The 23,654-nt window shown below is 46.2% G+C and overlaps 1 pseudogene; it reads left to right on the top strand.

Moving 5' to 3' along the window:
- The window catches only part of LOC141063313 (uncharacterized), a 155,985-nt pseudogene that overhangs the window by 101,712 nt on the left and 30,619 nt on the right, over positions 1–23,654 (top strand).

The raw sequence follows: 23,654 nt of genomic DNA, 5'->3' as shown, positions 1-23,654 counted from the left end.
CAATGACGTGCAATCCATACTGGGCCTAACACCGTCTGAGCCTGCCTCATGCTGTATAGACATATATTTTGAATGTGTACGCTATCCATACATGTTATCCGGGGATACGGTACCCTTCTAACCTTTGTGCAATGACGTGCAATCCATACTGGGCCTAACACCGTCTGAGCCTGCCTCATGCTGTATAGACATATATTTTGAATGTGTACGCTATCCATACATGTTATCCAGGGATACGGTACCCTTTCTAACCTTTGTGCAATGACGTGCAATCCATACTGGGCCTAACACCGTCTGAGCCTGCCTCATGCTGTATAGACATATATTTTGAATGTGTACGCTATCCATACATGTTATCCGGGGATACGGTACCCTTCTAACCTTTGTGCAATGACGTGCAATCCATACTGGGCCTAACACCGTCTGAGCCTGCCTCATGCTGTATAGACATATATTTTGAATGTGTATGCTATCCATACATGTTATCCGGGGATACGGTACCCCTTCTAACCTTTGTGCAATGACGTGCAATCCATACTGGGCCTAACACCATCTGAGCCTGCCTCATGCTGTATAGACATATATTTTGAATGTGTACGCTATCCATACATGTTATCCGGGGATACGGTACCCCTTCTAACCTTTGTGCAATGACGTGCAATCCATACTGGGCCTAACACCGTCTGAGCCTGCCTCATGATGTATAGACATATATTTTGAATGTGTACGCTATCCATACATGTTATCCAGGGATACGGTACCCTTTCTAACCTTTGTGCAATGACGTGCAATCCATACTGGGCCTAACACCGTCTGAGCCTGCCTCATGCTGTATAGACATATATTTTGAATGTGTACGCTATCCATACATGTTATCCGGGGATACGGTACCCCTTCTAACCTTTGTGCAATGATGTGCATTCCATACTGGGCCTAACACCGTCTGAGCCTGCCTCATGCTGTATAGACATATATTTTGAATGTGTACGCTATCCATACATGTTATCCGGGGATACGGTACCCCTTCTAACCTTTGTGCATTGACGGGCAATCCATACTGGGCCTAACACCGTCTGAGCCTGCCTCCTGATGTATAGACATATATTTTGAATGTGTACGCTATCCATACATGTTATCCGGGGATACGGTACCCCTTCTAACCTTTGTGCAATGACGTGCAATCCATACTGGGCCTAACACCGTCTGAGCCTGCCTCATGCTGTATAGACATATATTTTGAATGTGTACGCTATCCATACATGTTATCCAGGGATACGGTACCCTTTCTAACCTTTGTGCAATGACGTGCAATCCATACTGGGTCTAACACCATCTGAGCCTGCCTCATGCTGTATAGACATATATTTTGAATGTGTACGCTATCCATACATGTTATCCGGGGATACGATACCCCTTCTAACCTTTGTGCAATGACGTGAAATCCATACTGGGCCTAACACCGTCTGAGCCTGCCTCATGCTGTATAGACATATATTTTGAATGTGTACGCTATCCATACATGTTATCCAGGGATACGGTACCCCTTCTAACCTTTGTGCAATGATGTGCAATCCATACTGTGCCTGACACCGTCTGAGCCTGCCTCATGCTGTATAGACATATATTTTGAATGTGTACGCTATCCATACATGTTATCCGGGGATACGGTACCCCTTCTAACCTTTGTGCAATGACGTGCAATCCATACTGGGCCTAACACCGTCTGAGCCTGCCTCATGCTGTATAGACATATATTTTGAATGTGTACGCTATCCATACATGTTATCCGGGGATACGGTACCCTTTCTAACCTTTGTGCAATGACGTGCAATCCATACTGGGCCTAACACCGTCTGAGCCTGCCTCATGCTGTATAGACATATATTTTGAATGTGTACGCTATCCATACATGTTATCCGGGGATACGGTACCCCTTCTAACCTTTGTGCAATGACGTGCAATCCATACTGGGCCTAACACCGTCTGAGCCTGCCTCATGCTGTATAGACATATATTTTGAATGTGTACGCTATCCATACATGTTATCCGGGGATATGGTACCCCTTCTAACCTTTGTGCAATGACGTGCAATCCATACTGGGCCTAACACCGTCTGAGCCTGCCTCATGCTGTATAGACATATATTTTGAATGTGTACGCTATCCATACATGTTATCCGGGGATACGGTACCCTTCTAACCTTTGTGCAATGACGTGCAATCCATACTGGGCCTAGCACCATCTGAGCCTGCCTCATGCTGTATAGACATATATTTTGAATGTGTACGCTATCCATACATGTTATCCAGGGATACGGTACCCTTTCTAACCTTTGTGCAATGACGTGCAATCCATACTGGGCCTAACACCGTCTGAGCATGCCTCATGCTGTATAGACATATATTTTGAATGTGTACGCTATCCATACATGTTATCCGGGGATACGGTACCCCTTCTAACCTTTGTGCAATGACGTGCAATCCATACTGGGCCTAACACCGTCTGAGCCTGCCTCATGCTGTATAGACATATATTTTGAATGTGTACGCTATCCATACATGTTATCCGGGGATACGGTACCCCTTCTAACCTTTGTGCAATGACGTGCAATCCATACTGGGCCTAACACCGTCTGAGCCTGCCTCATGCTGTATAGACATATATTTTGAATGTGTACGCTATCCATACATGTTATCCGGGGATACGGTACCCCTTCTAACCTTTGTGCAATGACGTGCAATCCATACTGGGCCTAACACCGTCTGAGCCTGCCTCATGCTGTATAGACATATATTTTGAATGTGTACGCTATCCATACATGTTATCCAGGGAGACGGTACCCTTTCTAACCTTTGTGCAATGACGTGCAATCCATACTGGGCCTAACACCGTCTGAGCCTGCCTCATGCTGTATAGACATATATTTTGAATGTGTACGCTATCCATACATGTTATCCGGGGATACGGTACCCCTTCTAACCTTTGTGCAATGACGTGCAATCCATACTGGGCCTAACACCGTCTGAGCCTGCCTCATGCTGTATAGACATATATTTTGAATGTGTACACTATCCATACATGTTATCCAGGGATAGGGTACCCCTTCTAACCTTTGTGCAATGACGTGCAATCCATACTGGGCCTAACACCGTCTGAGCCTGCCTCATGCTGTATAGACATATATTTTGAATGTGTACGCTATCCATACATGTTATCCGGGGATACGGTACCCCTTCTAACCTTTGTGCAATGACGTGCAATCCATACTGGGCCTAACACCGTCTGAGCCTGCCTCATGCTGTATAGACATATATTTTGAATGTGTACGCTATCCATACATGTTATCCAGGGATACGGTACCCTTTCTAACCTTTGTGCAATCACGTGCAATCCATACTGGGCGTGAGAACGGCTGGCGAGCTGTTAAGCAAGCTACAGCACCTGTCCAGACAAGTACAGGGATTCCCTAGCGAGGAGACTTATTTGATTGTTTTCTATGTTGGGACAGCAATTTTTGGGGAGCACTATACTCTGGAGAATGATAGATGGGGCCCACCATACACTGGAACATTCCAAAGGTGGACATCAGACACTGGAGCAGCATTTACAGGGCCCATTATACACTAGAGCAGTAGAAATGGGGCCCATTATGTTTGGAGCATTATTTGGCCCATAAGACAGTGGAGCTTCATCCATGGGGACCAACATATACTGTAGCATTATGTGGAGCTCATCATATACTGTTTCAAACATTATATGGGACCAATGATTTTGTATGGAGAAATAGATGGGCCTCGTCATGAGATGTAAAAAGTGAGGTATTTTTCATTGTACTATACCGCTATTTCTCTGCCGTATCGGAGCATGATGAGTTGTGGTATGTGTTAATGGGGCGCTCTTTCGCCCAGGGCACATGAAAATCTGCAGCCAGCCCTCCCCCCCCACAAATTTAGCCAAATAACCCCCATTTTTCAGTGCGTAACTTGTATTATGAAGTTAATTAAGGTTGACAAGCTTAAGTAAGAAGAATTGATGCTTTTGGCATTCAAATGGGCACTGTAGGTGTGTTTCCTGTCCTCCTCTCACTGCCGACTTTTATTCCCTATTGACTTACATTGGGTTTCGTGTTTCGGGACGACCCCGACTTTTCCCTATAATCGGACGATCTTGCTCGACCCGACTTTTGGAAAAGTCGGGTTTCACGAAACGAAACGCGACCCTAAAAAAGCAAAAGTCGCTCAACTCTAGTTATTAAGGTTGAAGGGAGACTTTAAGTCCATCTAGTTCAACCCATATCCTATCCCAACTTGCCCTAACATGTTGATTTGGAGGAAGGCAAAAAAAACCCCCATGTGGCAAACAGTAGACTTCACATTGGGGAAAAAAAATCCTTCCCGACTCCACATTCGGCAATCAGACTACCTCCCTGGAACAACGCAATATTAAGGAAACTAGTGTATATCCCCTGTAATATTATACTTTTCAAGAAAGGCATCCAGTCCCTTCTTAAATTTTATTAGGGAATCACTCATTACAACATCATATGGCAGAGAGTTCCATAGTCTCACTGCTCTTACAGTAAAGAATCCGCGTCTGTGAGTATGCTTAAACCTTCTTTCCTCCAGATTTAGAGGATGCCCCCTTGTCCCCATCACAGGTCTAAGAGTAAAAAGATCATTAGAAAGGTCTTTGTACTGTCCCTGCATATATTTATACATTGTAATAAGATCACCCCTAAGCCTTCGATTTTCCAAACTAAATAACCCCAAGTGTGAGAACCTGTCTTGGTATTGCAGACCACCCAGTTCCCTAATAACCTTGGTCGCTCTTCTCTGCACCCGCTCCAGTTCAGCTATGTCTTTCTTATACACCGGAGACCAGAACTGTACACAGTATTCTAAGTGGGGTCGCACTAGTGACTTCTATAGAGGTAAAATTATGTTCTCCTCATGAGCATCTATGCCTCTTTTAATGCATCCCATTATTTTATTTGCCTTTGCAGCAGCTGCCTGACACTGGCCGCTAAATGTGAGTTTGTCGTCCACCCATACACCCAGGTCTTTTTCAGTGACTGTTTTGCCCAGTGTTTTACAATTAAGCACATAATTATACATCTTGTTCGTTCTACCCAAGTGCATGACCTTACATTTATCCCCATTAAAGCTCATTTGCCATTTATCAGCCCAAGCTTCTAGTTTACATAAATCCTCCTGTAATATAAAATTGTCCTCCTCTGTATTGATTACCCTGCAGAGTTTAGTGTCATCTGCAAATATTGAAATTCTACTCTCTGTTCCCCCTACAAGGTCATTAATAAATATGTTAAAAAGAAACGGTCCCAAAACTGACCCCTGTGGTACCCCACTGCTAACCGTGACCCAGTCCGAGTTTGCTCCATTAATAACCACCCTTTGTTTCCTATCCCTGAGCCAGCTCTTAACCCACCTACACATATTTTCCCCTATCCCCATTGTCCTCATTTTACTTTATGTATCAACCTTTTGTGTGGCACCGTATCAAAAGCTTTTGAAAAGTCCATGTACACCACGTCCACTGCATTCCCTTGGTCCAGTACAGAACTTACCTCTTCATAAAAGCTTATCAGATTAGTCTGACAGGAACGGTCCCTTGTAAACCCATGTTGATATTGGGTCATGAGGTTATTCTTCTCCAGATACTCCAGTATCTCCTATAATTTCCGAGTTCAGTTTTTGTCCCCTTTTTGAATATTGGCACCACATTTTTTATACGCCAGTCCTGTGGTACAGACCCTGTTATTATGGAATCTTTAAAGATTAAAAATAATGGTCTATCTATGACTGTGCTTAATTCCTGCAGTACTTGGGGGTGTATCTCATCCGGACCCGGGGATTTGTAAATTTTAGTGATTTTTAGACGCTGCCGTACTTCCTGCTGGGTTAAGCAGGTGACATTTAATGGAGAATTTTTATCCCTGATCATGTTATCTGTCATGGGATTTTCTTGTGTAAATACTGTTGAAAAAAGTCATTTAGCATATTGGCTTTTTCCTCATCCTCATCCACCATTTCACCCAGACTATTTTTAAGGGGACCAACACTGTCATTTTTTAGCTTCTTACTATTTATGTAGTTAAAGAATATTTTGGGATTATTATTACTTTCTCTGGCAATGAGTCTCTGTCTCAATCTTTGCTGCCTTGATTTGCTTTTTACAGAATTTATTTAATTCTCTGTATTTATTTAATGCCTCATCACTACCTACTTGCTGTAATTCTCTAAATGCTTTATTTTTATCTCTTATTGCACCCCTTACAGCTCTATTTAGCCATAGTGGTTTCCTCCTATTTCTAATATAAGTTATCATTTTTTTAGGTGACCTCACTTCATTCATAGGCGCTTTATAATATAATTATTGTATGTAAGTGTGTTCTGTTTTTTCATGAACTATAATTTATCTTTGTGTGACGGACTTTCTCATGAACTGTGACATCTTGTGCTTTGTTGGCTTTTTTCATTCCAAAGACATACTGATAGGGAATTTAGATTGTGAGCCCCATCGGGGACAGCGATGATAATGTGTGCAAACTGTAAAGCGCTGCAGAATATGTTGGCGCTATATAAATAAAAAGATTATTATTATCATAAAGACTGCATATAAAACGTTCCAGGCTTGACATGTTTATCCGCTATCAGGCTTCGTCCTGAGGAAGACGTCCTGCGTGACTGTGAAACGCGTTGAATTTGAAAACCTATTTGAATAAACGTTTTTAGTGAAAATCTCCATCACCGATCGTCTCCATCAGCAGCGCAGGTACAGACACATTATACCCGGATGAGCTCTTCTGCTCGGTCTTTGGCCCCGTGTCCTGCAGCAGCTGATTTATGCATTGAGCATGGTGTAAAGGCGCCACTCCATCAGGTGAGAGTAATACTCCCCTACTCTCATTACATCTGGTTATCAGGTAAGACCCTATTTTTCGCTTGTTTGTTCCTCAGTTTCTCGACTACAAGAAATCTCTGTAACGCTTTCAGGTTACTTGGCTAAAACTAAAGAAGGGACTGCTGGGACTGTAACGGGGTCCATCTGACACCCCAATGCAGAAGCCAAATGTCCTGAGGACTGGACCTGCTGGACCACAAATTGTCATTTATCCAGGTTGCCAAATAAATAGTTGTCACGTAGAACCTGGAGACCCTGTCTGACATGCTCAGCATGCTCCTCCAGAGGACGGGAGTAACTCACTATATCATCCAGGAAAATTACCACAAATCTACCAATCAGTGAGAAAAATATAATTACTGACATTGTCACAGACTGCCGGAGCATTGGTTACCCCGAATGGCGGCATCAGGTTGGGTTTTCTTACAACAAATATTGGATTTATGTTGGGGCCCCCTGTCCCTGACAGCCGGTGTCGTTTCCCCTACAGAGGCTAATCCACAAGGGCACTGAGGTGCGAGACTCGGGCGAGGTTCTCCCAAGTGTGACCCCGGCCTCAGCCGGACTCTGGAAGGGGGGAAATAACCGAGATTTGGGCATTTTAGCTCCTGATGTGGAGTCGATAGCACAATCATATGCCGCCATATAGTAGACGGCCGGTAACTGGGGATAATCCCTCATGTGTGGGGTCTATTTCCCTCCAGAGAAATCACACGTTACATTCCACACATAACACTGTGTAGAGAAGGCGGCGCGGGGTAATTGTGCCAGTAGTGAGGGGAGAATAATGGTGGGAATGTCACTGAGGAGAAGGCTCCATGGAGCGTCTTCACTCCGGATATCATGTGACCCCTGACTCCTCCCCTCCTGTGACCTCATCACAGGTCCTGTGCGCACAGAGCAGTCATATATGTGGCGGACACTCCTGGATCTTCTGCTTTCTGGGCCGGTTCCTCCTGTGAGTCCTATTAACCCTTTCACTCCCTGTTTTCTCCTTTCTGACCAGGACAATATCTGAATTCGGATAGTGTGACAGGAATTTAAGCAATTTGGAAGGAAAAAATGACAATTTTACTTTTTTTCCTCACAAAAATGTGACTTTAGCCCCAAAATTAGCAGCGTAACAAATCCTTATTTTCCCCACTGTAGTTTGTAGACTCCATATACAGATCCCTTAAGTGTGAAAAGAGCTGAATTCCCCACTTAAGTTATTGCATTTTGGAAATTGCCCCCACTGGGAATTTATCTCCAGGTAAAGGCACAATTGTGTCTCCATGGGGGTTGTGCTCACAGCCCAACATCGTGTGGCCTCCAAAGAAATGCCACCCCGCACCATTACTGACCCACTGCCAAACCAGTCATGCTGAAGGATGTTGCAGGCAGCAGATCGCTCTCCACGGCGTCTCCAGACTCTGTCACGGCTGTCACATGTGCTCAGTGTGAACCTGCTTTCATCTGTGAAGAGCACAGGGCGCCAGGGGTGAATTTGCCAATCCTGGTGATCTGTGACAAATGCCAAGCGTCCTGTACGGTGTTGGGCTGTGAGCACAACCCCCATCTGTGGACGTCCTCATGGAGTCAGTTTCTAACTATTTGTGCAGACACATGAACATTTGTGGCCTGTTGGAGGTCATTTTGCAGGTCTCTGGCAGTGCTCCTCCTGTTCCTCCTTGCACAAAGGTGGAGGTAGCGGTCCTGCTGCTGGGTTGTTGCCCTCCTATGGCCCCCTCCACAACTCCTGGTGTACTGGCCTGTCTCCTGTTAGTGCCTCCAGCCTCTGGACACTACACTGACAAACACAGCAAACCTTCTTGCCACAGCTCGCATTGATGTGCCATCCTGGATGAGCTGCACTACCTGAGCCACTTGTGTGGGTTGTAGAGGCCGTCTCATGCTACCATGAGTGTGAAAGCACAACCAACATTCAAAAGTGACCAAAACATCAGCCAGAAAGCATTGGTACTGAGATATGGTCTGTGGTCCCCACCTGCAGAACCACTCCTTTATTGAGGGTGTCTTGATAATTGCCAATAATTTCCATCTGTTGTCTATTCCATTTGCACAACAGCATGTGAAATTGATTGTCGATCAGTGTTGCTTCCTAAGTGGACAGTTTGATTTCACAGAAGTTTGATTTACTTGGAGTTATATTCTGTTGTTTAAGTGTTCCCGTTATTTTTTTGAACAGTGTATATAGATAGAGAGAGAGATCTTTTTTCTTTACGCTGGAGGGTCCAATTCCAGCTATTGCTGTGGGATCTGTGATTTCTATCTACTCCACTGTGTACAGGATAATAGAGTATAATAAAGTAGTTATGGACGTGACGTAACTAACATTGTGCAGTGACTCTGCTTTCCATATAGTGACGGATATTTCTTGTTACTGAAACTGTGATATATTTTCCACTTTAAACCTTTTTTAAACCCCTCTGATCAGTGAGATCATACAACATACAAGCCTCTGATGGCTCCGGTGATGCCCTGTACTACTGTAGTGCCGTGTATCATCACTGCCCATCAGTTTAATACTAACGGCCCCATACACGTGAGATCAGAGTTGGCTGAACGGTCATTTGGCAGACGGCGATCTCTCCCGACTCCCCCATACACACAAATATTCCAGCTTTCTTGTGGTCTGTATGAGAGAGTCGCCTCCAGACTCCTCTAGAGGAGGATTATCTACAGGAAGAACAAACGGATTATCCTCTGAAATTCAGGATGCCGGATCCTTCTCTGCCCTGACATCATCTGTCGGGAGGCCCCCAAATACATTATATGGTCGGCCAAACCCCCCGAAATCAGTGCTTTCATGGAACTTTAGTGTAATGTGTATGGGGGCGTTATAAGGTAACTTATTGGACGCTGCCTCTGGCCCGGGCTAATAGACCTTCATACATTGCAGCCCAGACCCCATTATTAGGCATGTAAGTATCGCAGTAACTAGGCCGCCCCATACTATCGAGTACTTGGAGGTGGGGGTCATTCAGCCAAACTCTGTCACACCTTCTTAGATGCCATGTTTGCTTTTCACAGCAGCAAGTGGTGAAACTGTCAGGGTTTTTGTTGAAGCCTCATCTGTGCCGTCCCTGCGGTGTACATCTATGTTCTGGGCCCAAAAAGATTAATTTCTTTTTAATAAATGTTTAACATATTAAAAATTATAAATTGTGTCTTCTGCTTTTTGCTTATTTTTTTCTTCTTACAAGAATTGTTGGATCCAATTTTCTTTAGAAACATTTTAATATCGGCTTTTTCTGGAGTTTTTCTTGTAATATAGGAAAGCCTAAGGCCAGAAATAAACCCCATAAATCACTGTACATGGAGACTTTGGGATCAGATCATTTCTGTCCGTGTTTATTGTGGAAACAAAAAATCTTTTCTAAAAGCCTCAAACTTCTGTGTGTGACTCAGAGCTGAGATCTAACGTGATAGAAGATTCGAGTGCGGGGAAGACGGGAAACCTTCATATAGACGGCCGGTGGGGATGGAGGCAGTGACCGACTCTGGACAAATATGTTTCTAGAGCCGTAGTAGAAGATGAAGAAGTCGTCCTCATCATGAAGGAGTTATTTCTCATGTCAATGTAAGGGGGTGAAGCACCGAAGTAGCCGAGGGGGAGTTGCCTTCCTAGCTCCGTGCCCAGAACCATCGAGCAGGGCATTAGGTTCCCCGGGGGATGCTTTAGGGGACTGCGCGAGTACCAGGAACAGGAAGAGGGCATGACGGAGAGTGGGAGAATTGGGCGCGCTTTCAGCAGAGCAGTGCATGGATGGGAGCAGAGAGGACGCTGACAGAGGAGAGGACAGGAGACAGGCGCAGCGACTGAACATTGAGGGACCGCAGACACAGGTGCTGAGCACTGAGTACGAGAAGCCTGTCCCTACACCTCTTGGAGGGCTGGTCGCTCACCTCCTGTTAGAGACTATCTCACACCGACAGACTGGATGCACTGACAAGAGGCTCCCCTGCAGTGAGGCGCTGCTTCATCCTGAGACGCTTCCCTGTGACCGAGGAACATACGATAACGTGACACTGACCTGCCAAGAGAGACTGTCGCAGGCAGAGCCCCTGACCCTGTTGAGGGAACGCCGCTGCCGCAGCAGAGGGAGGAACCTTGCATACAGGGGGATACCGCCATCCGCATACCCCTTGCGCTCTCACGTTAACCCCCCATACGCCAGTTGGACTATACCTAGGACCCCAGAGACAGACGACATCAAGCACCCCTGGTGCCTGGGTGCCTACGTGGGAGAAGAGTGATCTCTATAAGCAAGATCTCCAGGAACTGATAAGTTTCATCCCCATAAGAGAATAACTGTCTGTTGTTTTACACTTCTGTTATTTCTCCAGTCTCTGTTATCACCTGTTACAGCATTTTCTCTGTTACATTATATGTTCACCAGATATTCTCCCTGTAAATAAACCTCCCCTTTTACTGTTGGTCTGCCTGCTCCGTGGTGACATATATTCCTCCTGCACGTTATTACATCACGTGTAATGAATCTCTCCTGCAGTATTGCTAATGCCGATTCCAGTGTCGGTAACGAGACGAGAATTAGCGTTATGGAAGATGAGTCTATGAGGAACGTGTTCAGCTGCCGACTCCGAGGAAGAAACTGCTTGTTGTCTGTGGCCTAAATATATAGGTTTTATTAGTAGATGTCAGGGGAGAAAACTAAACCCTGTAAGATAATAAATCTCCTCATATGTTTCCCTTATTATCTCCAGTAATTGTATTATTACACAAGATTCTTATGATGTTACATCCGATCATCTTCTTCTCATTCAGGTCTCTACAATATCGGATCCTCTCAGTGAAGATCTCCTACAAAAGAGAATTTTCCTGATTTACCCATCAAGGATGGATATGGACAGAGACAAGATGGCGGAGAGGATATTACACCTCACCCTAGAGATCCTCTTCCGTCTCACTGGAGAGGTGAGAGATTCTGATGACGTCACATTACATCATTCTTATCTATGGGAATAACAGATGGACAGAACTGGAGAGGTGAGGACTCTGGAAATGTCTGTAGTGAGATTTATTAATGTGTCTCTCCATAACCAGGATTACACAGTGGTGAAGAAGACCTCTAGTGATCGCTGTCAGGACCCTGTGTCTGAGGGATGGGGAAGACCCCTGAGCCCAATCACGGGGCCTCCACCTCTCCCCCTGATCCATGAGGACGTCAATGACCAGAAGATAATAGAACTCACCTACAAGATGATGGAGCTGCTGACTGGAGAGGTGACACTGCTGGGAATGCTGGGACATTATACAGTAACACTAGGAAGGGATCGGGGGGATGATGGTATCATTGTATGTGTCAGGTTCCTATAAGGTGTCAGGATGTCGCTGTCTATTTCTCCATGGAGGAGTGGGAGTATTTAGAAGGACACAAAGATCTGTACAAGAACGTCATAATGGAGGTTCCCCAGCCCATCACATCACCAGGTAATAGACAGGACTAAATACACACGGCCTATAATTTTCAGTATGTAGAGAATGAATTCAGTCCCTGTATGTGTTTCCTCCAGATCTATCCAGTAAGAGGACAACACCAGAGAGATGTCCCCGTCCTCTTCTTCCACAGGACTGTAAACAAGATCCCAGTGCTCCTCAGGATCATCAGGTAGATGGAGAGAAGGTGTCAGGAGATCTCCCCTATGATGTGTAGACGACTGTGAAGGTCTTGTGCTCAGTCTTGTTTTATCCACCAGGTTTATATGTTTTATACTTGTGTAATGAGAATGGTGGAGATGGCAGGATTAGAGCTGATCATAGATGGGACTTCTCCATCTGTCTGTGACTTTTACAATATTTGTTTCAGGGTGAAGATCTGACCCATATTAATACTACAGAGACATATGTGAGAGGTGATGAGCGGTGTAAAGAGGAGATTCCCATATATGACTACCCAGGTGAGTAGTAGCCACTGAATGCAGAGAAGTCACAGATTATTCTCGGTCACCGGCTGTATCTGCTTTATCGGTGGTGTAGTCCGGCCGTATTACCATGATCACCATTTTGCCTCTAGACCACAACATTCTCCTCCACCCAAAACTGTTCAAATGACTTTGGGCATTGAAAGCTCTTTTCTATAGAACTTACAACCTGGAGTATCCACCTACCCCCTGGGATTAGGAGACGCTGACCGTTACCTGCCCAGATCTGTAACTATAAAGCTAAATGACAGCGTACGTAGAATGTGCTGACATGTTAGGATATCACTTAAAGAAAAATATTATGATGGGTCTGTAAGAGAAAGCGGAGGGTAATGATGCTGTTGGCTTCCTAGATCCCTGAGATCTTATCGGATGACTCTTCTCTCCCTTCTGTGCTGCTGAATGTCTCATGGTCCCTACAAGACCAGGTCCAGTCTTTCTGGCCAAACTTCCCTTTTATGAGCGACAACAGTAAATGTGCAGTGAGGCCAAGTGTGAATTTCTGTACAATAAGAGCAGAGTTTCCCTTTATCCTGACTTTTCAATTTGTGTTAAAACTACCGTATTTTTCGGACTATAAGACGCACTGTTTTCCTTCAAAAATGTGGAGGAAAATGGGGGGTGTCTTATTGTTCGGATGTACCGGCTCTGGCTGTGGAGGGGAGGTGGGGGAACAGCATCGGCGGAGCAGCGGGTCACAGGAGGCTAGAGCCGGTGGCTGCGGCTAACTCCTGTTCCCGCTGGTAAAGAGAAATGAATATTCAATGCATTCCACGCCCATGGGCTTGGAGGGCAATGAATATTCATTTCTCTTTAATAATAGAATCTTGATATGATTAGCCCCCAACCCCAGTCCTGGTATGCATGACACCATCCTTATAATTGGCCCACATGCCCATCCCAATACTGGTATACATGGCCCCATCAGAAAACATTAAAAATCAAACCTTTACACTTATGGAGCGCCCTCACTCACCAGGGCCGTGGGGTACTCGGTACCGGGCCGGTTCATCTTTTCAACGGGGGGTCGTCACGGCAGCAGTGACCCGGTCCGTGGCCCTGGGGCTCTATTACAAAGGGGGGTTGTTTCAGTGTGCTTATGGTGGTGAAAGTTTATAAGTGATTCGTGACGCCACCTGTGGTGTTCGGCAAAAGAGATGTAAGCCGACGCTGCAGACAGATCCTCTGGGACAGATAGTGTGGTGCAGCAATAATGTTATAGCCCTCCACAGGCAGGGCTGTAGTCCCAGGGCATGTGAGTGAAGTGACACTTAGATGGTGTAGTGTCAGGTGCAAGAGATGTAGTCGTGCTGGGCAGGTTGGCGCAGGAATAAGTGGAGGACACCAGGCATGCAGTTCCAAAGCTTTACTCACAGTCTGTTGCAGGTACAGGTGCCCGCATCCGTGCCGTGTCCTCCGGGTCAGGAGCTCAGCCAACATCCAGGCAAGATGAAGTACTCCCTTCCAACACTCCACCAACATATGTGCCTTTTCTGAACGTCTCCTCTTATAGCGCCTAAGAATGAAGTACTCCTAGTACTGAGTTACACTGGAGTTCCTTCTGTCAAATGTTCCTATGAACTCTACTTGTACTGCAGACAGCTGTAGCCTGTTTCGGGGACTCCTTGCTGAGTCCCGGCTCACTAATATGTTGCTGTTGTGCCCCCAAGTCTTGTGTGGGAATAAAGTGGTCACTACTTCTATTCCTCCTGTGTCTGCTGCAGGACCATTAGTATCCGTACAACCTCGGGGACCGGACCCCGGCCTTGCGCTTAGAACTTAAAAAAGGGTTCTCCTCTAACACTGGTCCTTGTTCTCTTATTCTCCTCACGTTCCGTGCTAATCCTTCTTCCCAATGGAGAATCAAGCATCCTTTCTCTCTCTCTTTCCTGTGCCAGCAGACCCAGATCACTGTGGCCTGCTGCAGAACTTCCTTCTTTCATCCCTCTCCTGGGGATCTTCTCTGTCTCACACTCCGTCCGTCTACATCCTCACTCTCTGACTGAGTGCAAGGACTGACTGCCTGAACTCAACTCTTCCCGCTCTTTTAGGTGAACTAAACTCCACCCACCTCCCAGCACGTTTTGTGTTCCAAGCAGGGAGCCACCAAGGGGTGCTATGCTACTCTCCAAGCAGGGAGCCGCCGAAGGTGCTTTGCTACACTACTTTGTGGTGTGGGGTGCAGGTGTTGGAGCGTGGTCAGGTGTATCCACCTTACCTGGATGGTGGGGTACCACACCTCAGGAAGAGGTGCAGTACATCTGTGGCGACTGAACCCTCAGGGGCGCAACATACCCCCCGATAAACAGCACGTCCGCGGACTGCAAGGAAAACAAAGTTGACAATACAGGAACATACAAAATTTTGTAATGCAAAATAAACAGTTCTTATCTAATCTTCTCAATATGAGAGGCACAGTTTCTTGAACGTTGCAAACAGTTTTTAACTATCTAATTTCAAAGTTATGCTACCTAATTTAAAGTGCTATGAAAGCAAACTCACTACCAATTCAAGTAACACATTTTCTAGCAACACATTTCCTTTCTGTCATTTTTCACATTTTCTACTTTTCTTCTTCTTACCCTTAAGTGACAACTGCTAGTGTCTGGTTCACCATCTGCATATCTTTATCCAATCTTTATTCAAACATTGTAACACATTATTTCTTTCTCAATGAAACTCTATAAAATCTGTTCTATCACTATCTAGGTTCTAGTCAAAAATATTAAGCATCATTAGTAAGTGCAATGGTAGACACTGGTCCGGCCAACGTGTCTGGAAATGTCCTTATAACGAGGTAGTCTTTATTTCAAGGCAAGGTTCCTTTGTAAAACCAAGAGAAAGCACCTATAGAGGTGCAAACTATTTACAATTACAGTTCTGGATCACTCAGCGTCCATGATCTCCATAGTACAAGTGTAAAGGCTGCCAATCAAACTGGGCAACAACTGTGAAGAAAACAAGAAAATAAAAACAGGATAACAAAAAGAAGGCACAACGTTGCAAATACCCTCCTGGGTAATGAGAGTTAGTTTAAGTCGACATTATGGCTAGTTGTCCCCTTCTGGGGTTCTGGAAGCTGGTTGCTTGGGCTGCATCCAGGGGAGATGCTCTGGGTGTCCTCATCCTGTTGCTGATGGCCTACCGATCGCAGGTACTCCTCTTCCCAAGGGGTGAGATTGGTAGTGGTTGGGGTAAAGGAAAGGGCGACCGAAACATCGACTGCCTGCGGGGATGGCATGTCAACTATTGCCGATGGTACCCCTGCTGCCACCAACGACTCAGCAAATGTTATCGCCGGTACCGCCGAGTTTTGTTCTTCTAGGTCCATCGGGACCTCAGCGAGCGGCACCACGGCCTGGAGTTGTCGGCAGGGGGCAATCAGACCATTCCTAGTCACTGGCGCCATTCCTAGCACGAGGGTCATGTCAGGCGCGGTAATCATACCTTGCGCTTCCCGACAAGGAGGCTCCGGTCCCGGCGCAGGTAAATGGCAGCAAACAGCGGCAGCCGCTACTCCCGGAGTTGCCTGCGGAGCGGGTTGCAGCTGGATCTGAGCCGGGGAAAGGTTGGTTTCGGCCAAAGCCGTCGGTAAAGGCCTGCGCGGCTGCGCCGGGTCCGGGCGGGGACACGGCCCCTGTCCATTCTCTTCCGGGATCCTCATATACCTCCTCCGGGCATGCCTCATCCAGTGGCAGTATCTGTTTTGAGGCGGCGACGGGCACTGCAGATGGTATCTCAGCTGGCGTATACTCCGCAGGGGCGGCCTGGGGGCGAGCTGCTTTTCCTCCCCACATTCCTTTGGCTTCTCCTCTCTATCCATCATGGTGTTCTGGTGTTCTTCCCGCTTCGGCTCTTTTCCCGCCACTGGCTTCCGCTCCTCCTTTTGGGGGACGGCGTCTTCTTCCAACTCCTCCATGCCAAGCCAGTATACGAACCCCTCGGGGGGTGGACCATGTTCCTGTCGTATAGAAGTTCAGACAGGGGAGGCCCAGGACAGTCCGCCCTCTTTTCTTAGGACCACCTATAGTGTCACGCCCTTCTTCACCACGCTGGCGGCCATTTTTAGCATTCATCCTACAGTCTACCAAATTAGGTCTGCCGCACATTTCCAAAAGTTTTAAGTCCAACAAATCTCAGGCACACAGAACCCGATGGCATCAGGTCTCGTCATCCTGTTCGTGATGCCAAGTTTGGAGCGCCCTCACTCACCAGGGCCGTGGGGTACTCGGTACTGGGCCGGTTGATCTTCTCAACGGGGGGTCGTCACGGCAGCAGTGACCTGGTCCATGGCCCTGGGGCTCAATTACAAAGGGGGGTTGTTTCAGTGTGCTTATGGTGGTGAAAGTTTATAAGTGATTCGTGACGCCACCTGTGGTGTTCGGCAATAGAGATGTAAGCCGACGCTGCAGACAGATCCTCTGGGGCAGATGGTGTGGTGCAGCAATGATGTTATAGCCCTCCACAGGCAGGGCTGTAGTCCCAGGGCAGTGTGGGTGAAGTGACACTTAGATGGTGTAGTGTCAGGCGCAAGAGATGTAGTCATGCTGGGCAGGTTGGTGCAGGAATAAGTGGAGGACACCAGGCATGCAGTTCCAAAGCTTTACTCACAGTCTGTTGCAGGTACAGGTGCCCGCATCCGTGCCGTGCCCTCCGGGTCAGGAGCTCAGCCAACATCCAGGCAAGATGAAGTACTCCCTTCCAACACTCCGCCAACATATGTGCCTTTTCTGAACGTCTCCTCTTATAGCACCTAAGAATGAAGTACTCCTAGTACTGAGTTACACTGGAGTTACTCGTGTCAAATGTTCCTATGAACTCTACATGTACGGCAGACAGCTGTAGCCTGTTTCGGGGACTCCTTGCTACTGAGTCCCGGCTCACTAATATGTTGCTGTTGTGCCCCCAAGTCTTGTGTGGGAATAAAGTGGTCACTACTTCTATTCCTCCGGTGTCTGCTGCAGGACCATTAGTATCCGTAAAACCTCGGGGACTGGACCCCGGCCTTGCGCTTAGAACTTGAAAAGGGTTCTCCTCTAACCCTGGTCCTTGTTCTCTTATTCTCCTCACGTTCCGTGCTAATCCTTCTTCCCAATGGAGAATCAAGCTTCCTTTCTCTCTCTCTTTCCTGTGCCAGCAGACCCAGATCACTGTGGCCTACTGCAGCACTTCCTTCTTCCATCCCTCTCCTGGGGATCTTCTCTGTCTCACACTCCGTCCGTCTACATCCTCACTCTCTGACTGAGTGCAAGGACTGACTGCCTGAACTCAACTCTTCCTGCTCTTTTAGGTGAACTAAATTCCATCCACCTCCCAGCACGTTTCGTGTTCCAAGCAGGGAGCCACCAAGGGGTGCTATGCTACACTCCAAGCAGGGAGCCTCCGAAGGTGCTTTGCTACACTACTTTGTGGTGTGGGGTGCAGGTGTTGGAGCGTGGTCAGGTGTCTCCACCTTACCTGGATGGTGGGGTACCACACCTCAGGGGGAGGTAAGTACCTCTGTGGCGACTGAACCCTCAGGGGCGCCACACTTACCTACCCCGCACTCCCTCGCAGCGTCCTGCTCCGTTGCCAGCAACTGCTATATGCTTGTAAGCAGCGCATGGCAGGGACGTCATGCACTGCTCACAAGCAGAGCACAGTTGCCAGGACTGTGCACGCAAAGGGCAGTGAGTATTCATTTCTCTTCAGTAGCACACAGTGTCAGCCTCCGGCTTCCTGCTGCTACCGGCAGTCACATGTGCCGCTACTTAAGATAAAAGAATATTCATGAATTCTCACTGTTCTCAGCGCTTCTTACAAGCATACAGCAGTTGCTGGCACCGGAGCAGTATGCTGTAAGGGAGCGCCGGGTAGGTAAGTGTAATGGTTTGTTTTTTTAATGTTTTGTGATGGGGCCATGTATACCAGGATAGGAATGGGGGTGGGGGCCACTTATAAGGATGGGGCCCTGCATACCAGGACGAGCTGGGGCCCTGCATACCAGGTGAGATGGGGCCCTGCATACCAGGACGAGATGGGGCCCTGCATACCAGGACGAGATGGGGCCACGTATACCAGGATGAGATGGGGCCCTGCATACCAGGATAAGGATGGGACCAGGCATACCAGGATAGGGATGGCACCATGCATACTAGGACGAGATGGGGGCCCTGTATATCAGGACGACATGCGGCTCTGCATGCCAGGACGAGATAAGGCGGCATGCATACTAGGATGAGATGGGGGCCCTGTATACCAGGATAGGGATGAGGGGGCAATGTGTATCAGAATGGGGGTGAGGGGACCATATATACCAGGATAAGGGATATTAAGTACAGAATTGACCACATTTTTTGCTTCAATTTTTTTCCTAATTTCTTCCTCTAAATCCTAGGTGCGTCTTATAGTCCAAAAAATACGGTAACTTCAAGGAGGATTGTGATAAACTACAGGACAAACATTACACTGTGCCATGATATATCTCTAAGCTGTGCGTGGCTGATGGCTGTAATATACATTTATTCCCGCCTGCAGGAGATGTGTTGGCTCCAGCCCTGGTTTCATAGATTTACTAAACGTCATGAATTCCATTATATTTTCCATCCTGAGGAATTCAGATTACTGCACAATCTCTCCTGAAATGGGGACGCTAATACTTTCTCTACTCTTCTGCTCAGGATTCATAGTGGCTCCAATGGTCCACCATAAATGAGGGCAACTCCGGTTTAGTGTTCTCCCCTCGTACAGACGTTGTTGGGGATGTAACATATTTTTTATTCTGTCATTTTTTTTAACCTGTTCCTTCTGTATGATAGTTTGATTGTGGTGGGATCGGCCTTCCTGCCTAATGTGAGTCTGTAACTCTCTGATAGTCTTGAAAAAAGCTCTCCATTGCCTCTTCTAAATGTCTAAGATCTAAATTTAAAGTGCCCCTGTCAGCAGGATTGTGCTCAGTAACCTACAGACACTGTCAGGTCAGCACCGTTACACTGATTACAATGATACCTGGTGAAGAAATTCGTCTTGTGGTTGTTGTTTAATCTTTATTTGTATTTTTCAGTTAATGAGACTCTCGTGCTCTGGGGTGGGGCTGTGGGCAGCCTGTGGGCGTGGCTTTATGTGGTGCTTACATATTACATGTTCATCTCCAAAAAATAAGGAAAAGAGCAGCACGAAAAGGCCATAGTCCTGTTTCTTGCCTGCATTTATCCTGCCCTCACGAACCTTGTCCATGTATGCTTTTCTGAAATAAATGACAGTTTTTTTTCATGATCCTGTAAACGGAGTGTGCTGCTTTTTTCCTTATTTTTTGGATTGTCTCATGTGTGCTTCTTCAAGCAAGCACCTTTATTACCGTGCTTTCACCCTGCAAAGTGTTGCTGATTCAGAGTCCACCCACTCCACCAGTAAGTAGACTGTTTCTTATTGCCATTCTATTTTTTTCTTTTTGATTTACATATTTATCTGTATTGGCTTATGACAGGTCGCTGACCCCTCACTGACCTGCCCCCATTATTACATAATACATATAATAGCATTGATATTATTGTTGATAATGCCTATAATACTGTGGCTATTATGAGGCTTAGAAAAAATTTTTTACAAATGACACTGGCGGCGCCTGTCCAGTAGCCTCTATCGCTTACTTATAGATCCTACTGCGCAAGTGCCGCCATCGCCAGTGACATTTTTCTGGATGTTATTTTTATGTAAAATAGGGGGCAGGTCACTGAAGGATCAGTGTCATAAGCCAATACAGATGAATATTTACACAGAGTAACACATAAGGCCTCGCCCACAGCCCAACTCACAGTCACTCCCACAACCCACCCCGAAGCATGAGAATCTCATTAACTGAAAACTACAAATACAGATTAAACAATAACCATCCCCCAGATGCCCAGAAAAGGCACATCTAATAGATGCGCCAATTCTGATGCTTTGCCTGGCTCTTCCCACTTGCCCTGTAGCGGTGGCAAGTGGGGTTCATATTTGTGGGGTTGATGTCACCCTTGTAATGTCAGGTGACATCAAGCCCACGGCTTAGTAATGGAAAGGTGTCTATCCATCCCTAAGCCCATAGCTACATGGTAAATAAAGACACAGACAAAATAAAGTCTTTTATTAGAAATAAAACAAAACGGTTTTTCTTTTTTAATTAAAAATAACAAACACAGTTATACTCACCTAACGCCTATTTCCACCGAAGACCTCGTTCTCCTGTAATAAAAATAAAAAACATCAATATACCATACTTGTCTCTCGTTCTGTCCCACGCCGTAATCCAGGTCTGGGGGATAATTAGTTTTCAACCTGGACGGTGCCAAGATGCAACCGTCCAGGCTGAGAGCCACTGGTGAATGAGCTGCTGCATGGACCTCAGGACCATGGGAAAAAGTCAGTGATGAGGTCACCACAGTTCAAGCTAAGTGACTTCACAGCAGATCACCGTGAGAATTCTCTGTTAGCTTTAAATAAAAAACAAAAACTGTGTTTTGTTTTATTTCTAATAAAAGACTTTATTCTGGCTTTGTCTTTATTCACCATATAACTATAATATTAGTAATGGATAGGTGTCTTATAGACACCTCTCCATAACTATGTAGTGGGCTTGATGTCACCTGACAATACAAGGGTGACATAAACCCCACAAATATGAACCCCACTCTCCACCACTACAGGGCAATTGGGAAGAGCCGGGCAAAGTGCCAGAATTGGCGCAACTAATAGATATGCCTTTTCTGGACAGCTGTGGGCTGCTATTTTTAGGCTGGGTGTCAATATCCATGGCCCCTTACTAGCATGAGAATGCCAGCCCCCAGTTGTCAGCTTTAGCAAGGCTGTTTATCAAAAATGATGAGGACCCCACGCTGTTTTTTTTAAATTATTTCTTTAAATAATAAAAAAAACGTGTGGGGACCCCTCTATTCTTGATAACCAGCCTTGCTGAAGCTGACAGATGAGGGTTGCAGCCCCAAGTTGTGAGTTTTCCAGACTGGTTATAGAAAATACAGGGGAACCCATGCCGTTTTTTTCATTCATTTATTTAGTTATAGCGCAGGCAGTGGGTGAGGAATACTCCCATCATCCGCTCCTGCTGTCACTGTTCTTAGCAGCAGCAGGTGTAGGTTGATGGGAGTAATAGTCCCAAAAGCCCCCACCTGCTGTCATCATTCTGACTTTAATATAACTCTCATCATTCTCCCCGCCGGCAGAGCAGAGGAGAATGATGAGAGCGTCTTCAGCACCCGCCGCCGGGGAACAGCGCGTACTGTAGCGCTTCTTCCCTGCCGGCCGTCCTTGTGGTACTGATGCTGCAAACGAGCGGCACACGGGTGTCACACATGTGCCACAAGTATTACACACATGGACATCTCTGGTACCAGAAATATCAGGACGTGTGAAACCGGCCTTATACACAGTTCTCTTTAAATGCCTAATATTTCTTCTTGAAACTCATCTGTCAGAAAATATTGGAGCTTACGATAGTATAGATTGTGAAGTCTCCGAGACCCATACTCTAATTAAACCAGAGAGGTTTCACCACTAGCTACTCATTTATTACTGATGAAGACTGTGGAGTTAGATCATTTCAGTAGTTCCTAATCAGGCCCCATTATTAATATCTGACGTGTGTCACTTTATGTGGTGGTAAGTTTGGAATTCTTCACAAAGGATAATAGGAAACAAATGGATCTTACAAATTATTTTCCAGCTTTGCACTATACCCTACATACGGTTGTACACTACTGTCTGGGCACATGGCAGTGTTCAGAAGGGAAGGAGCGCCATTTAGCTATTTGAATGCAGATCTTGCTGGAATAGTTTGCAGACACAATGTATTGGGAGCACTGTTCATGGTCACCTGGCAACTCAAAAGATGTCCACCATGAACATGCTTGGCTCTATCTTCTCTGCTTGCCATATCCCAAGGATTGCCTTGCTCATCGCCCTTTAACACCCTCACATGGAATCTGGACTTACACAGGGACCCCTAGGCTTAGACCATGGTGTTACCTGCTATTCTGTGGTATTAGATGGTGAGAAGAATAGTCAGGTAGCTAGATCAGAACCAGAAGGACAGAATACAGAATCAGAAGACACAAGAGTAGTCAGGAAACGGGCCACGGTCACAACAGGACACAAATACACAAGCCGCAAGCTGAGCACAGAGGACTGAACCAGAGGAGAACAGCGCTGTATCTGGCAGATTCCGGCCATGTGCTTTGCGCTTTAGTAGGGTGTGGTACTTTCCAATTGGCTGAAGTAGGGAGCAGATTACTCCAGCTGGACAGAAGGAACAGATCCCAGATGAGATTGGACACACCATATGCAGAAGCCCTAATATAACTAAATGACAGAAAACCAGAATAGTAGAAATCCCCATAAAGTGATTCCATTTTATAAATCAATTCACCGAGGGTTATAATCCTTAGGAGGAGTGAATATTTTGACTCCACAGCCACTTTCTGGGAATTAACACGCAGTGGATGCTGGAGAGTGAAAATTACACATTTGCCATTTTATTACCCAGCACATAGTGCCCAGATTGTGCTCCAGGAGACACACACCGCAAATTAAGTGGATATATAATATTGCTAAATACAGGTGTAACACCCCTTTATGGCTACCACTGTACCCTGGGTGTTATGGGGGGTCACACCTCTTTTGTACGCAGTGCCTCCACCCGAATCTTGATTGGAGCTCTGTCTCTGGGCTGCAGAAGGACAGTTATCTTCTGCCAGGGGCTGATTCGGGAAACCCCTGCCACAGCTCGGAACACACTCAGGAAGCAGGATTAAAAC

The sequence above is a fragment of the Dendrobates tinctorius genome, unplaced genomic scaffold, assembly GCF_039654945.1.
Source record: "Dendrobates tinctorius isolate UK_male_01 unplaced genomic scaffold, ASM3965494v1 ptg000249l, whole genome shotgun sequence".
Classification (NCBI taxonomy): domain Eukaryota; kingdom Metazoa; phylum Chordata; class Amphibia; order Anura; family Dendrobatidae; genus Dendrobates; species Dendrobates tinctorius.
Note: the sequence above shows the minus strand (reverse complement) of the source record. Positions and strands in the feature narration are given on the sequence as shown.